The 17,686-nt window shown below is 40.1% G+C and overlaps 1 protein-coding gene across 1 annotated transcript in view; it reads left to right on the forward strand.

Annotated features, from left to right (window-relative positions):
* Nucleotides 1–1,000: 1,000 nt before the first annotated feature.
* STYK1 (serine/threonine/tyrosine kinase 1) overlaps nucleotides 1,001–17,686 on the forward strand; it is a 54,851-nt gene continuing 38,165 nt past the window's right edge. The window contains exon 1 of the mRNA XM_011952893.1: nucleotides 1,001–1,065. The gene's annotated coding sequence lies outside the window, so the exon portion shown is untranslated. The remainder of the gene's footprint in view (nucleotides 1,066–17,686) is intronic.

Raw genomic sequence — 17,686 nt, forward strand, 5'->3', positions numbered from 1 at the left:
CCTTCAGCTATCTATTGTCTTAAGTATTTTCTATTATTTTAGTTTCCATGTGGGCAGGTAACATAACTAATTTGTTCACTGTTTCCCCAGAGGAGAACCCAGGACATAATGGGATACACACACACACATATACATATACATATACATATACATATACATATACGTGTGTGTGTGTGTGCGCGCGCTCTAAATGAATGATCAATTACGTAATCTTGGGATTTTAATTCCCATTAATTCCTTATAGGTTCCCCCACGTCTCTGCAGTGATCAGTACTATCTTTTTTTTTTTTTCCAGACGAAGCCTAGCTCTGTCGCCCAGGCTGCAATGCAGTGGCACAATCTCGGCTCTATGCAATCTCTGCCTCCTGGGTTCAAACGAGTCTCCTGCTTCAGCCTCCTGAGTAGCTGGGATTATAGGCGCCCGCCATCACGCCCGGATAATTTTTGGATTTTTAGTAGAGACGGGGTTTCACCATGTTGGCCAGGCTGGTCTCGATCTCCTGACCACAGGTGATCCACCCGCCTTGGCCTTTCAAAATTCTGGGATTACAGGTGTGAGCCACCGCTCCCGGCCCGTCAGTATTACCTTGGAACACCCTGGCAAAGCCTTCAGGTGGAGAACGTTCCTGGCGCGGAATAATCCATCTGAATGTGAATCCTGACCATTTTTAGGCGCCAATGGAGGCCGCTGCTTTGGGGCCGGCCGTGAGGTGGCGCTGTTGCCCTGTGTCGTGACTCCGTTTTCACCTGGACTGGAGTCTCCGTGATACCTGGCATCTAGCGATCACTATAGATCAGCAGCAAGTCCAGCTTTTACAGTTTCAGCAGCGGTTTCCTGTGGCTCGCGTGTGGCGAGTCCCGGAAACCTCGGAGCCCGCAGACTTCCCTTCGCGGGAGCCCGCCCGAGCTCCATCCTTTGCCGGCAGCCACGCCCCGCAGTGGGAAGGAGGGACTGAAAAGCATTTCCTTGAGGCTGGTACACCTTGCCCTACCCAACCCGGTCATTATTTCCCCTCTGACTGGGCCGGTCCCACCTGAAACCGGAGTGACCACAGGAGGGACACGGTAGTGAACGGGGTATGGGGGGCGGGCGCGGCGGGGAAGGTAAAGAAGGTGGGAGGGGAATGGCGGCGAGGCAGCTGGGGGTGGACTTTGCAGTTGGGGAGGGAGAAAAAGGGAAGAAAGAGGCTGGGAGCGGAACGGTTGTGATCTGCTGTTTGTGTGTATGTGAACAAACAGAAATCACCAAGTGAATTAACCTGTGTTTCTTCGGAACAAGCATCTTGTGAGGTTTGGCCTCTGTGTTTTTATATGGTAAGGGACTAAACCTGCCTCAGCAGATTTGGTGCGGAGAGAAACATGAGAAAATCCAGGAATGGGGGACCTCTGTTTATTCCTGGAGAGGGGGACATCAGGAGAGGGGGGAGGGAAAGAATGAGCTTACAGGAATTACTTGTCAGAGGACTGCATAGCCTTTCGGACCATGGGCTCATTGCTTTCAGCTTCAGCTTCTTCAACTGCAAAGCATAAATACAGGAATTACTTTCCAGGGTTGTTGCGATATTTAAATGAGATATCAATAACCATGATTAAAAAGGGTACAGCGTGATGTGCTATCCCTTGTTGACTGAATCTCTGTTTTCTTTCTTTCTTTTTTGGGGAGTGGGGAGAATGGGGGAGGGAGTCTCGCTCTCTCACCCAAGCTGGAGTGCAGTGGCACGATCTCAGCTCACTGCAACCTCCGCCTCCCAGGTCCAAGCGATTCTCCTGCCTCAGCCTCCCAAGTAGCTGGGATTACAAGCGCCCACCACCAAGCCGGCTAATATTTTTGTATTTTTAGTGGAGACGAGGTTTCGCCTCTGTTTTCTTTTTAACGTCTTTTTTCCTCTTTCATTTTTCTCTATCAACCCCTCATCCCCCCTTTGTCTCCTTTCTTTCTTTCATTTATGCGATTGTTGCTTCCTTCTGTAATGAGTCCTCTCCACATTGGAGTTTCTTATACCTATGAGACCACACTTCCTTGCCACTGGGTGGGAAGTAGTTGTGGCAATAAAGGAGTCGAGTTACTATAATGTGCAGCACAGCTCAACTGAAATACACCTGGAAACGGGACTCTGTGCTGTCTACCCGGTTTTTCCCCCGCAGTGCACCGGAATCTCCACTGACAGCTAGCTAGGCGGCAGCGAGGTCTTTCATCGAGACATCATGAAGTATTTGCTTCAATGAAAATCATACGCTTTTTCTTTCAGTGCCTCCATTACTGTATGAGTTTGCTAGGGCTGCTGTAACAAGGTACTACAAACTGCATGGCTTTTGGCACCAGGTACCAGGGACTGATTTTGTGGAAGACAATTTTTTCACAGACGCGGATGAGGTTGGTGGGTCGGATGAGGTTGGTGGGTCGGATGAGGTTGGTGGGAGATGATTTCAGAATGAAACTGTTCCATCTCACGTCATCAGGCGTTAGATTCTCATAAGGAGTTCACAACCTACCTCCCTCACATGAGCTGTTCACAATAGGGTTCACGCTCCTAGGAGAATCGAATGCCTGCGGGCACGGTGGCTCACATCTGTAACCAGCACTTGGGGAGGAGGCGGTGGGTGGATCGCCCTGAGCTCAGGAGTTTGAGACCAGCCTGGGCAACTTGGCGAAACCCGTCTCTACCAAAAATACAAGAGGAAGAGAAAGAAAGAAAATCTAATGTCGTGGCTTATCTGACAGGAGGAGGAGCTCAGGAGGTAATGACAGCAGTGAGGAGTGGCTGTAAATACAGATGAAGCTTTGCTGGCTCACCTGCCTCTCACTTCCTGCTGTGCACCCCAGACAGGTCTGCGCCCCGGGTGTTGGTGACCTCTGGCTTAAACAACAAAATGATTGTCTCATAGTTCAGGAGACTAGTTGTCCAAAACTCAGGTGTTATGAGGGCTGCATCTATTCCAGGCCTCTTTCTTTGGCTTGTAGATGGCTGTCTTCATGTTTATGTGGTGTTCTCCCTGTATATATCTGTCTCTGAATTCCCCCCCCCCCGGCCTTTTTTTTTTGAGACGGAGTCTCGCTCAGTCACCCAGACTGGAGTGCAGTGGCGCGATCTCGGCTCACTGTAAGCTCCACCTCCCGGGTTCACGCCATTCTCCTGCCTCAGCCTCCTGAGTAGCTGGGACTATAGGCGCCCGCCACCACGCCCGGCTAATTTTTTTTTTTTTTTGTATTTTTGGTAGAGACGGGGTTTCACTTTGTTAGCCAGGATGGTCTCGATCTCCTGACCTCGTGATCCGCCTGCCTCAGCCTCCCAAAGTGCTGGGATTATAGGCGTGAGCCACCGTGCCCTGCCCCTGAATTTCCCCTTTTTATAAGGACACTAGTCTTATTGGATTAGGGTCCATCCTAATTACCTCATTTTAATTGATTATCTCTGTACTGTCATCTCCCAATAAAGTTACATTATGAGTTCTGGAGGTTAGAATGTCAGCATATTAATTTTGGGAGGGTGTACAGTTCAACCCATTAACAACTAAAGTCTTTAATCATGCAGAAGTTAGTTAAGCATTGCATCTATTTCAGTTGTCTCTGGCAGAAACTAATTCCCACCTTTCCCAAACCCTCCCAACCAGTCCCAACCAACATGTGCTCCGAAGTTCTGCCAGGAGTTATGTGATTCTGCAGCTCTGTTTTCTTTTAACCTGAGTTTATACATTTCCTGTTGCCGCTGTAACAGATTACCACAAAGGTGGTGGCTTAACACAACATAAAGTTTTATCTTACAGTTCTGGAGGTCAGAAGTAAAAATGGATGGGTAGGTCTCCAGATGGATGGTTCCTTTTGGAGGTTCTAAGGGAGAATCAATATCCTTGCCTCCTCCAGTCTCTAGAGGCTGCTTACAATTCTTGGCTCATGGCCCCTTCCTCCATCTTCAAAACCAGGAATGGCCGGTCGAGTGTTCCTCATGTCTTCTCATGCTGACGCTCACACTTTTGCCTTTCTCACACTTAAGGATTCTTGTAACTGCACTGAACTCACTGAGTATTCCAGGGTAATCTTTCTATTTTAAGGTCAGTTGATTCATTCCATCTGTAACCTTAATTCCCCTTCGCTATTTCAACGCTATTAAAAATCAACATATTCATAGGTTCTGGAGATTAGGACATGGACATCTTTGAGAAGCCATTATTCTGCCTACTATACCTGAGCTTTCCCAACTGGGAATTCTTTATTTTTATTATATGTATATTTAAAATTTATGTTTAATTTTTAAAAATTAAAAATTATATATATTTATCATATACATGTTGTCTTGAAATATGTATATATTGTGGAATGGTTAAATTAAGCTAATTAACATAGTATTATTTCACATATTTTTGTGGTGAGAACACTTAACATCTACTCTCTTAGCAATTTTCAAGAATACAATACATAGTTATTAACTATAGCCACCATGTTATACAGTAGATCTATCTCTTAAGCTTATTCCTCCTTGTTAGGAAGAATCCTTTCATATCCTCTGACATCTTTCCAACCCCTCTAATTCCCCCAACCTCTGGTAACCACCTTTCTATTCTCTACTTTTATGAGTTCAACTTTTTTAGATTCTACATATAAGTGAGATCATGGGATATTTCTCTCTTTCTGCCTAGTTTATTTCACTTAATATAATGTCTCCTGGGTTCATCCATGTTGTCAATTTCCATTTTTCAAAAGGCTGAATAATATTTCATTGTGTTTATACTATATGTATTTATACTTTATTCATTATCCATTGATGGACATTTATATTAATAAAATATATTTATATTAATAAAATAAAGTATATTATTTATACTTTATTCATTTTCCATTGATGGACATTTACATTGATTCCATCTCTTGGCTATTGTGAACAATGCTGCAATAAACATGGCGGGCAGACAGCAGTATGTCTGAAATCAGACACACTGATTTCATTTTCTTGCTATCTATACACAGAAGGCAAAACATTGAGCCTTCAGAATAAAAGTAAGATAATGTACTCAATATAGAACACTATATACAAAAGTCAAATCACTATTGGATGTATACCCAATAGTGGGATTGCTGGATCATACAGTAGTTTACTTTTAATTTTTTGAGGAACTTTCCTACTGTTTTCCCTAATGGTTGTACTAATTTACATTCCCACCAACAGTGTGCAAACATTCCCCTTTCCCTATATCCTCTCCAACACTTATTTTTCATTTTTTCGATAACAGCCATTCTAACAGGTATGAGGTAATAGCTCATTGTAGTTTTAACTTACATTTTCCCTGATGATCAGTGATGTTGAACATTTTTTCACGTATGTGTTGGTCATTTGTGTGTCTTCTTTTGAGAAATGTCTATTCAGGTCCTTTGTTCATTTTTAATACAGTTATTTTCCACCTATTGTTTTAGTTCCCTATGTATTTTGGATATTAATCACTTACCAGACATTAATCACTTCTCAGATATTTCTCCCATTCCATGGGTTATCTCTTCACTCTGTTGATTTTTTCCTTGGTTGTGCAGACATTTTTTAGTTTGATGTAACCCCATTTGTCTATTTTTGCTTTTGTTGCCTGTGCTTTTGGGTTTATGTCCAAGAAAACCTCGCCTATCCTAATATGATGGAGCTTTTCTCTATGTTCTCTTCTAGTACTTTTAGTGTCAGATCTTACATTTAAGTCTTTAATCCATTTTGAGTTGATTTTTGTATATGGTGTTCTTTATTGAGTATATTATCTTATTTTTATTCTGAAGGCTTGATGTGTTGCCTGCTGTTTATAGATAGCAAGGAACTTAAAATATTTTATCTGAGGAAAAGCAACCTGCTTAATGATGGAACCAAAAATGTGTCCTTATTGAGCAGAAACCTGGGTACCATGGACTTGCTATATATACTGTTAAAAACTACTCCCCATTCCCCCTTGTACTTTTAGTATTGTAGTTTAATTCTTTATGGGTCATTAGTTTCTATAGGTTATTTTTCTATAAAAATTTCTTGCAGAACCAATGCTATTTTCATAGATGAATTAGCTACTTATTTCTTCAACAATCATACGAATTCCGATATATGCCAGACACTACTCTTGGTGCTAGGGATACAGCAGTGAACAAAATAGCTGGTCCTTAAATTTTTATTCTCTATTTCATGCTTTTTCTTCTTACTTTGCCACTTCATTTTTGTCCTCCCCACCAGCCCATGCTCAGCCAGTCTCCAGTTCTCCAACATGCTTTCTGAATTTAGATGTAGCTAGTGTTCTGTGCCTACTTCTGGCCTGTGCTAATAAGGGACCTAAAGAAGTTGCCTGTGCTCTCCAGGAAATTAGTCTTGTTGGGAAGAAACAGATAATAATAAGCAAACTGGTTAAGTACTGAATAAGTAGGTTGGGTATTAGCATATCATGTCTTGGCATAGTTTCTAACTGGAGAAAGTGAAAGTAGAAGGGAATGAATACGCACGAAGGTAAAGAAGCTAATTATGGCCGGTGGGGCGCAGTGGCTCACGCCTGTAATCCCAGCACTTTGGGAGGCTGAGGCGGGCGGATCACCTGAGGTCAGGAGTTTGAGAGCAGCTTTGCCAACATAGTGAAACCCCATCTCTACTAAATATACAAAAAAAAAAAAAAAAATTAGCCAGGCATGGTGGCAGCTGCCTGTAATCCCAGCTACGCGGGAGCCTGAGGCAGGAGATTAGCTTGAACCCGGGAGGCGGAGGTTGCAGTAAGCTGAGATCGTGCCACTGCACTCCAGCCTAGGCAACAAGAGTGAACCTCTGTCAAAAGAAAAAAAAAAAAGAAGAAGAAGAAGTAGAAGCAGCAGCAGCAGCAACTAATTACACAGACATCAGTGTAGAGTGGCTAGAGGTCCTCTCTCGGTCCAGGGGACCTGAAATCTGTTTTAAGCTCTGTCTTTGTGAGCAAACAACAAGGCACCTACCTCAGGGGTCCTTAGTTGTTTGATTATTATTTTTATTCCTTTTAAAAATGAAGGGTAGAGGTTGACTGGGAAATTGCTGGAGATTCTTCCAGGTTAAAAAAAAAAAAAAGAAGTCTTTTATTTTAGAACTTCACAGAATTTCTTTGAGATTTCTAACTAGAATAATAATAAGATAGTTCAGAGTTCAGAGGAGATAGTAACCTCTGGATAGGGAAAGGATAATGGGGATGGAGTAAGGGGTTTCTATCCATCCGTTGGCTTAAAACTTCATTTCCTGCAGAACCCTCCTCAGCCCAGGTGGCCTTCTTCACTAGCTTTTCCTCCCTATACCTTCTGCTGAATTGGGCAGTTAGAGTTCAGCCCTATCATATTGTGAGTACTACCTCCTAAGGGTGAGTCTTCAGGAAACATGAACATTTCCTGATGCTCACTCTTTCCTTAGCCCCCAGCAGTCTAGGTCGTATCCAAGCTTCTGAGTATTATGCGCTTCCCTGAAAGCCATCTCAATCAGTTTTCTCATATTTCTCTTTCACAATAACCCTTCTTGGCATAGTGACAACAAGGAATATCGACAGTTAATTTGTTTTGTTTTGTTTTTTGAGACGGAGTCTCACTCTGTTGCCCAGGCTGGAGTGCAGTGGGATGATCACAGCTTGCTGCAGCCTTGACCTCTCAGGCTCAAGTGATCCTCCCATCTCAACCTTCCCAGTAGCTGGGACTACAGGCGTGCACCACCAAGTCCAGCTAATTTTTGTTTTTGTTTTTTTTTTAAAGAGACAGGGTCTTGCTGAAGAGCCTGGCTAACTAGGCTGGCCTGGAACTCCTGGCCTCAAGTGATCCTCATGCCTTCATCTTCCAAAATGCTAGGATTACAGAAGTGAGCCGTGGAGGCCAGCTGACTGCTAATTCTTAACAGTTGCCATGGTCAGAGCAAATCCAAGGTAGTGTTTTAACTTTTATGACCCAAAATTTATACTTTTATGCTTTAAATTACGGCCAAAATAAAAAAATGAAAAGGAAACCTGCTTTAGTTTTTTTTCCTCTGTAGCTGTTAACCTTTTATAACCTCTTTATACATTTAAGGGTATTTTCAAAAATTGTTAGATAACAATGTATAGAAATATGGTAGTTTTAGAATATTGATCTAAATTAAAAGTATTATATGTATATAATTCTAGGCTAAGTTAGAATTCTAGTAAGGACACAGTAGTGGATGCCATAGGTTTAAGGGAAAAGAATGTATTTCAAACTATACATTGTGGTTATAGAAAAATCTCAGTAATACACATGTGTATTAGTCCTTTCTCACACTGCTATAAATTACCCAAGACTGGAAGACTGGGTAATTTATAAAGAAAAGAGGTTTAATTGACTCATAGTTCCTCATGGCTGGGGAGGCCTCAGGAAACTTATAATCATGGCAGAATAGGAAGCAGGCACATCTTACATGGTGGCAGGCGAGAGAAAGCCTGTGAAGGAAGCAAAGGGGGAAGAGCCCCTTATAAAACCATCAGATCTCGTGAGAACTTATTCACTATCACGAGAACAGCATGGGGGAAACCACCCCCATGATCCAATCACCCCCCACCAGGTCCCTCCCTGGACATGGGGGGATTATGGGGATTACAATTTGAGATGAGATCTGGGTGAAGACATAGAGCCAAACCATATCAACGTGTAATATCCACATATGAAGTCAGATGCCTTTCTGGAAAAAGCCTTGAAATGATTGGTTTTAGTTGCACACTCAGACATTGAATGATTTAACCAGATGTACTGTGTTGTGGGAGATGAATGCAGGGTTTGTGTTAGACAACTTTAGGAGACAGGATTACTTTATATTCATATTATGCTACCAAATAAGTGGTGAAAAATACTTGCCAAAGGTGCTAATTTGATGTTTAGAGAAGTTGATCTCAAGTACTTTTTTTTCTGACAATAGTCAGCTACCAGGACCAATTGTATGTCAAGTCACCCCTAGTTTGTGTCACTGAAAAAAGGCTTAGAATCAACTTCTCCAAAGTCTCTGTTAAGTCAGATCAGGCTGGCTTCACCTAGATAGGAAAAGCTCCTGGTTGACCCTCACCTACAAAAATTAGCTGGACGTGGTGGTGGACGCCTGTAGTCCCAGCTACTGGGGAGGCTAAGATGGGAGGATCACTTGAGCCTGAGAGGTGAAGGCTGCAGCTCTTTGACACCTCTTCATCCTGGGCCCAAATTTCGTACCACTTCTGGCCAGTTAGAAGCTATAATAGCGAGAAAGGACTCGTTTTAGTAGTAGAATTAACAGGTTTGGCTTATGGTTCAAGGAAGGAGGAGAGAGGAAACTGAAATGTTGAAAATTGATCCTGACCTTATGGTCAGATTTATTCTGTAAGACTTATTCTCCAATTCCACAAATCCAGCCCATCTGATGTGAAACTACATGGCTTCCCTGACTCCTGCTTCTGTGGTCTTTCCTCACAGGGCTCAAGGCCTGACTCCTTTAACTTTCCTTGGGGCTGATATCTTAGTATAAGTCAGAGCGAGTTCTGGCTAAGGAAGAAAAAAGAAGCAGAGTATTAATTAGAATATTCTTAAAGCCCCATCAATGAAAACACAACTGAGATATAAATATTGTAGCCTTCATGTATCTGGTAGAGATTGGCAGAGGCTAGTCTGGATACATGTGCATCCCAAAGGCCCAGAAGAAACTGTGAAAGTGTATGCACATTGTGAATTGCAAGGGCCAGGGTCTTCTTCCTCATTCTCATCCCTACAAAACTCAACTGAAAAACATAGATGGAATATCTAGTCAGTCATATGAAGGGTGGGACATTGTAGTGGGAAGAGCACCAGATGGAGATGCCAACACACAATGCTTAGGTGCTAATTAACTATTGGGAGGTATCTAAACTCTGTGCCTTAGTTCCCCCACCAGTAAATTTGGAAGTTAGGTTTTTGTTTTGCTTTCAAAGCACCCTTCTTATTGTACACATAGGGCATTCTGTGGCATTTGTGAAGCTTGTGCTGTATTTCACAGTGTATTTGTCAAAGAGATCAAGAAATAGACAACAGGGTTGCTGTTCTTATGGTTTTTGTTTCTGTAACAGGGAGGTGTGATTATAGTGGTACAGAAGGTATGGGATGGTTACCTCATTTACAGTGCATGAACGGCATGGCTTTCTGACACTGAGAATTGAACCTGCTGTGTTTGCATTCTTTCTTGAAGCCCAGGTGGTTCCCATAACTCCAAATGACCTTGATTTCACTCTCTATCTCTTTTCCTCACCCATGTTTCATACTTAGAGACAGTCTAATAATGGATTCATGATTGGAAGGTCCCACATCTGATTAGATCTCTGATTCATTTTCTGACTTATGCAAGTCACCTTTTCACTTAAACTTAGTTTCCACATGCAATATGAAGTTGGTAAAATATCCACAAATTATTGTGAAATGGTTTTCTATTACAAAAATGGGGATAATTTTGAAAAACATTCCAGTTTTGCAGCATTAGAAAAAAAGAAATGTAGGTAAACCAAATGTGATTTAAAACTACAATTATAATCTCCCCTCCCACACCAAAATCATTTTTTGTAAGTCTCCTTTTTTGGGGGGCTAACATTAAAATGAATTATTCTTAATTCGTTAACATTTACTAGGAAATAGAGTCAGGCTCACTTGAACTAAGGTCATAAAAGTGTGACCTTAGGATATCTACAAACAGATGGACAACACAAATTTGACAGTATCAACAAGACATAACTAGTGACAGGTTGTGGGTTTATAAATATTCAGATAGTGTGTGAGATAGATTGCTCACAAAAAGAAGTTCATTGATCCTTGGCATAGAACTCTCTGTTCTGTGCTAGATGTACTAGCATCTTTACACCTGAGTTTAGGGTTTAGCGGGGATATTGGGGGCTGCATCTTTGTGGGCTTTTACTTAAATCTCAATCAGACATATTTTTGGTGCCTAGGGAGTGGTGGTCTCTGTAGGAGGATGGATAACTAGAAGTATTTATGTTAATAGGAAGTTAGGGATGCAGATTCTTTGGACAGAGTCTCTCGTCCCTGCAATTCATGACAACCTGAGAAATTTAGATCATCCCCTGTGGGCTGTCAGGGGAAAATGAGCTGGGTTCTGACATCAAGACAACTATAGAATGTAGTGCCTTATAGTCTGTCTACTTATCCCAGGTATGAGAAGGATCAATAGTGGTATTGTATTACACCATGCTACTTCACATAGAATGCGTTTCTGGCCAGTCTCTGGGAGGCATTTGTCGCCCGACCTGTCCTAGAACAGATTCTTCCAGACACAGAACATTCTGTGGTCTCACCAAATCGCACACAAATTCTGGTTTAACCTTTAGAGGCCATGGAACTATAAAGTTTATTATCAACAAATGTTACTTGTACACCAAAAACTACAAAATATCCCAAATATCCTTGAGAGGAGCTAAAGAAGACCTAAATGAATGGAAAGACATATTGTTTTCTTCAAAGGGATGACTTAATACTGTTAAGATAGTGGTACTCCCCAAACTGATCTACATACTCAACATAATCGCTATCAAAATTCCAGCCGTTTTTGTTTTTGTTTTTTTTCTGAAATGGTCAAAGTGATTCTAAAATTTATGAGACCACAAAGGACTCAGAATAGCCAAAACAGTCTTGAAAAAGAACAAAGTTGGAGGAATCACACTGATTTTTTATTTTGAGACTCTGTCACCCAGGCTGGAGTGCGGTGGCGCAATCTCAGCTCACTGCAAGCTCTGCCTCCCGGGTTCACGCCATTCTCCTGCTTCAGCCTCCCGAGTAGCTGAGACTACAGGCGTCCGCCGCTGTGCCCGGCTCATTCTGTATTTTTGGTAGAGATGGGGTTTCACTGTGGTCTGGATCTCCTGATCTCGTGATCCGCCCACCTCGCCCTCCCAAAATGCTGGGATTACAGGGGTGAGCCACCGCGCCTAGCCACACTTAATGATATTAGAACTTACGACAAATCTACAGTAATCAAGACTGCGTGGGCTGCGTGCTGTGGCACGTGCCTGTAATCCCAGCTACTTGTGAGGCTGAGGCAGAGGGAATCCCTTGAGTCCAGAGCGTGAGGCTGCAATGAGCTCTGATCACACCATTGCACTCCAGCCTGGGGGACAAAGGGAGACATTTTCTCTAATACTAATAAGGCTGAAAAAGACTATCTTTAATAATAATAAAGAGCAGAAAACGAGTGTTTTTAACAAATTGTGCTGGGACAACTGTATATTCACATGCAAAAGAATGAAGTTGGACCTTTACCTGTAATTCAAAATGAACCAAAGGCCTGAATGTAAGAACCAAAACTATGAAATTATTAGGAAAAACGTAAGTGTAAATCTTTGTGATATTGGTCGGGCAATGGTTTCTTAAACACACATCAAAAGCACGAGCAATCAAACACAAAATTGTCAAAATTAGAAACTACTATGCTGCAAAGGACATTATCAACAGTGAAAAGACAACATAACAGCATGGAAGAAAATATTGCATATGATATATCTAATAAGGGTTTAGTTTCTGGAATATATACTGGGTACTTATATAATAAAAAGACAAATTGCTCAACCAAAAAAAAATGGTAAAGGAGTTGAATGTACATTTCTTTAAAGAAGATATACAAATGGCCAGTGAGCATATGAGAAGACGTTCAGCATCAAAAATGCAAATCAAAACCACAATGAGATATCATTTCACACCAACTAGTTGGGCTACAGTAAAAAAGACAAAAAGCAAGAAGTGTCTGTTAAGGATGTGGAGACACTGGACTCCTTATAAATTACTGGTGGGAGTATAAAGTGATGCAGTCACTTTAAAAGACAGTTGTCAGTTGCTCAAAATTTAAACATAGAGTTACCATGTCAACAATTTCACTCCTACATGTATACCAAAGAAAAATGTAAACATGTCCACACAGAAACTTGTATGTGAATGTCCACAGCAGCGTTTTATATAAATGTGAAAAAGTGAACACTATCCAAATGCCCACCCACTGATAAATGGCTAAACAAAATCTCTGTGTATATCCATACAATGCAGTATTATTTAGCCTCAAAAAGGAATGAAGTACTCTTTCCATGCTACAACATGGGTCATCTATGAAAACATTTGCAAGTAAAAGAAGCCAGCCAGTTACAAAAGTCCACATACTGTATGAGCCGATTTATATGAAATGTCCTGAATAGGCGAATCCATAAAGACAGAAAATAATTCATGAATCCCCAGGGCTGGGGAAGGGAGCAGTAGGGTATGACTGCTATTGGGTAGGAGTTTCTTTCCGGGGTAATGGAAATATTCTAAAATAAGATAGTGGTGATGGTTGCATACTTTTGTGACTATAATAAAGCCACTAAATGCACACGTTAAAAGGGTAACTTTTATGGTCTATGAATTATATCTCAATTTAAAAAACAGGTAATATTAAAGGTAATTCTAATTTTACAAAAAATACTAGTTTTTGAGAATTTACTGGACTTTTACAAAAAGAACATGGACTCTAAAGCCAAATGATCTGGGTTGGAATCCATCTTCACCGCTTACTAGCTGTGTGATCTGGAGCAACTTACTTAACCTCTCTGTGCCCCAGTTTCTTCATCTGGTAGAATTAAATGACTAAATATTTGTGAAGTGCTTGGAAGAATGCCTAACACACGACTACCACAGTACAAATGTTTGCTGTTATAACCGTGTGCAATAAACTGTACTAGGTAATAGTGGGAATCAAAACCAGTATCGAGGAAGTTTGTGTAAAACACAAATGTCAGTTAAGGAAGAGCAGAGCAGGGTGGATTCCAAAGCAGATTGCTTCACTCCGTTTATTGGCTGGACTCTGCTCCATGCCGATGTGTGAAAAGAGTCTGGGTTTTGTCCAAGAGGAGGAGGCGATGATATGGGTCGAGAATATCACATCTAAATTTTGCCTTCTTACTTGGGTCCTGGGAAAAGGTCCAAAAATATGTTAGAGGAGACAGATGGGGACTAGCAAGGAATGGTTAACAATACTTAATATATACTTGTTGTTTAATGTAAATAAAAATTAGGCAAAAATTTTTCAGGATTTTCCTCTGGAATTTTGGTCATAAACTCGTGATGTTTCTCCTCCTGTTCTGATTTGAAGATTACTTTTTTCCTGAGACAGTTTTAGTATTTCATTTCAAAAAGTAAAAATCAGACTGTTACCGGAAAGGGGTTCCAATCCAGATCCCAACAGAGGGTTCTTGGACTTCGCTCAAGACAAAATTCGGGGCGAGTCCATAGAGTAAAGTGAAAGTAAGTTTACTAAGAAAGTAAAAGAATAAAGAAATGCTCTCCATAGGCAGAGCAGTGGTGTGGGCTACTTGACTGAGTATACTTATCGTTATTTCTTGATTATATGCTAAGCAAGCGGTGGACTATTCATGAGTTTTCTGGGAAAGGGATGGGCAAATCCCAGAACTGAGGGTTCCCCCTTTTTAGACCATATAGGGTAACTTCCTGATGTTGCCATGGCATTTGTAAACTGTCTTGACACTGGTGGGAGTGTCTCTTAGCATGCTAATACATTATAATTAGTGTATAATAAGCAATGAGGACCACCAGAGGTCACTTTTGTGGCCATCTTGGTTTAGATGGGTTTTGGCTGGCTTCTTTACCACATTCTGTTTTATCAGGAAGGTCATTGTGACCTCTATCTTGGGCTGACCTCCTATCTCACTCTATAACTAAGAATGCCTAAACTCCTGCGAATGCAGCCCAGTAGGTCTCAGCCTCATTTTACCCCGTCCCTATTCAAGATGGAGATGCTCTGGTTCAAATGCCTCTAATATATTTCTCTCCTCTCCTTTACAAGGGGACCCTTAATCCTAAGGGTTGTAGAGGGATGAAGATCCATCTCTGTAACTTCTTTAGGCTGAATAGTGGCAATGATATTGCTGCCTAACTATCAGTGTCTTTTGTATTCAGGGTAGATAGAAGCTTAGTCAGAAAGCATCAATATGCAGATGGTCATTCATAACTCTTGATTTCCCACAAAAGATAATATCTGGAATATTAATAAGTGTTCAATTTAAGAAAACATTCAGTAAGCTTATACTGCATTCCTACACAAAGGGTACAAAAGCAATATATTCTACAAGAGTAGAGCAAAATAAACAAAATTATCCTAAGTAAACTAACAAGGCTTTTTGTGAAGTGAGCAACTGTTGGAACCAAGATGATATGGGATCACTAACTGATTCCAGTACTTACCCAGAATTAGAATACGAATCCAGATTTTTATATTACCCATCCATCTTGTTTCTGCTGAGCTGCAGTTGGAGATCACTGGTTGATTCACAGGAATAAGCAGGGTCAGTCTAAATTGCAGAAAAAACCTAAAAACTGATGGGACTAGAATCTAACAACAGATGTACCATAGTTCTTGAAACATAATTTTTCTATCTCCTCATTTTGACTAAAGACAAATCATAATAGAACTAATTTGTTTGCAAAAATAAGCTTTAGTATTATACTTGGCCTGATTATTTATATGAAGTTCAGCAAGAATAATTATTTTTCACATAGGTTATTTTTAAATTATCTCTGATGAAACTTTATTCCATCAGGAATTTCAGTTAAGAGTTTTTAAAAACTCCTTGAGCTCAGCCATGGTTTTGTACCATAAAATACCTATGAGTTGGATAAATTCCCCTCTTCTTGAGGTCCCAAGATAACTTGGAGCTCCTGGGCCTATCAGAAAATGACATTCTTCACTTACCAGAGGTCAGGAACCCTGTACAGGGACTGCATAGACAAGGTATGTGGCCAATTTTCCCAAGGAGCTTTTATTGGCTGTGAAAGTCAAGTTTAATTCCTTAAAGGAAAGCACGCTATTCCAGTCAAAGACTTGGTAATAAAAAGTTTGTCCAATTGTATCCTGTTGCAAAAGAAAGCATTCTTTTTCACTTAGGCAAATAACTATATTGCCGTAAGTTAAGCATACTCACAAATAGTTTCCAAATTCTAGAGAAATCAGAGAGAAATATGCTCTAAAATTTTGTTTACAGGAGTATTGCCACAAGCTATAGAAAACTCAAAGATTTTCTTCACTCTGAAAAACAAAGCAAAGAATTAGCAATGTTTTAAGCAAAAAGTCACAAAATGATTATTTCAGTCATTCCTTGTTAGTTCAATCCATGCAGTTAACTCCTGTTCTGTTTGATATTCATGAACATTTCAACTCTCCATGAGAATCATGCAAGTTTTCTCCTCTATCCTAATGTCACAATCTCCAAAGTTATCAGAAACCTGCATTCAAGAGCACCTGTCAAAGTCCTATTGCTGATTATAAGGCACCTTTAAAAGAGGATCAAAACAAGACAACAGTTGTCTGTGAATGACAAAAAGTCTTAGGGCAGTCACAGTCAGACATGATTGACAAGGAAATGTGGTTACCTCTATGGCACACAATAATATTATGTAACAATTATAATTACTAACAAGACACTAAGTTATATTAGAATTATAGGAGCTTCCCATAATTTTGGAACACATAACCAAGAACATATTTATTCAAATACAGCCCAAAGAAAGTCAAACATAATTTTATATTTTATAATGCTTCCTGTATGATTTCTATAGACTTCTATACCACATTAAGCCAAATATGGCTCTTCTGGACTTTAGGGGACCTAATATGAAAAGATTAATTAGGTCAGAAAAAGACGTAATTTATCATTTGATTTTAGAAAGTTTGTCAAATATCGAAGGTTTAAGCACTTGATATTACAAACATAGAATCTCAGGTCACCATAAGTCATTCATTGAGCCAAAATGATAACTGAAAAATTTTAAAAAGACAAAAAACTTTACTCATTAATACAGGGAAGACAACTTTCCACACAATGTCTCTTTTCCTTCCTGTCTTTTTCTTATAGTTTAGTCAAAAGGCAAACAGAATTTCATTTTTAAAAATATTACACAAAAATCTTATTCAAGAGAGAAAGCCAGATTTTACCCTTTGCATCAGTGTACTGTTAATATCAATCCCAATTCTTAATAAGACCTTATAGACAAATCTATTCAATCTTAAGCAGTTAGACCAAAAGGTAAGATTCCCATAAGCCTTTTTAAACTCTTTACAAATTTTTATTAAGGAGCAGATCAGTGCTCTAAGAACACCCTGTTGTGCTTTTATTCCAATGTTCAATTTACAGAAAAACTGAATAAGACCTCTTTAACTTTAGCCAATATGTTCACACAGAATTTCCTTCACAAGATTAATTTTTCACAGATCTTCCACAACTTGCTCAAACTTTCAGGATAAAGAATACTTACAACCCCTTAGCCTTCTAAACTAGGCTAAAAAAAAAAAATTCACATTCCCATGCCTTCTTATAATCTTTTACCAAAAACACATTTCACTTTCCTTACACACTTTGCATGTTAAAACTGTTTTTCCAGTAGTCTCAATTATATGTTACAATGTTAACTCTTAGCAACTTTTATTTTTGGTGAAAAACCTGGTAAGTAAGTCATTTTAATTAGGTATTAGGTATGAAGCTTAGGACACCAGACAGAAGTACAAGATAAGATCTGATTCTCTCCAGCAGAGCCAGGGGGCATGGTGAATTCTACATATCCCCAGGCCTTATCTAGAATCTAATGTCTCTAAAGCAGGTACACCAAACAATTTTCAGAAGTCAAATAAGCAGTTTATGACCTTAAAGCATTTAGTAAATCTAATATCTTATCTGCCTAATTTAGACCAAATAT

The sequence above is a fragment of the Colobus angolensis genome, unplaced genomic scaffold, assembly GCF_000951035.1.
Source record: "Colobus angolensis palliatus isolate OR3802 unplaced genomic scaffold, Cang.pa_1.0 Scaffold11, whole genome shotgun sequence".
Taxonomy (NCBI): Eukaryota; Metazoa; Chordata; class Mammalia; order Primates; family Cercopithecidae; genus Colobus; species Colobus angolensis.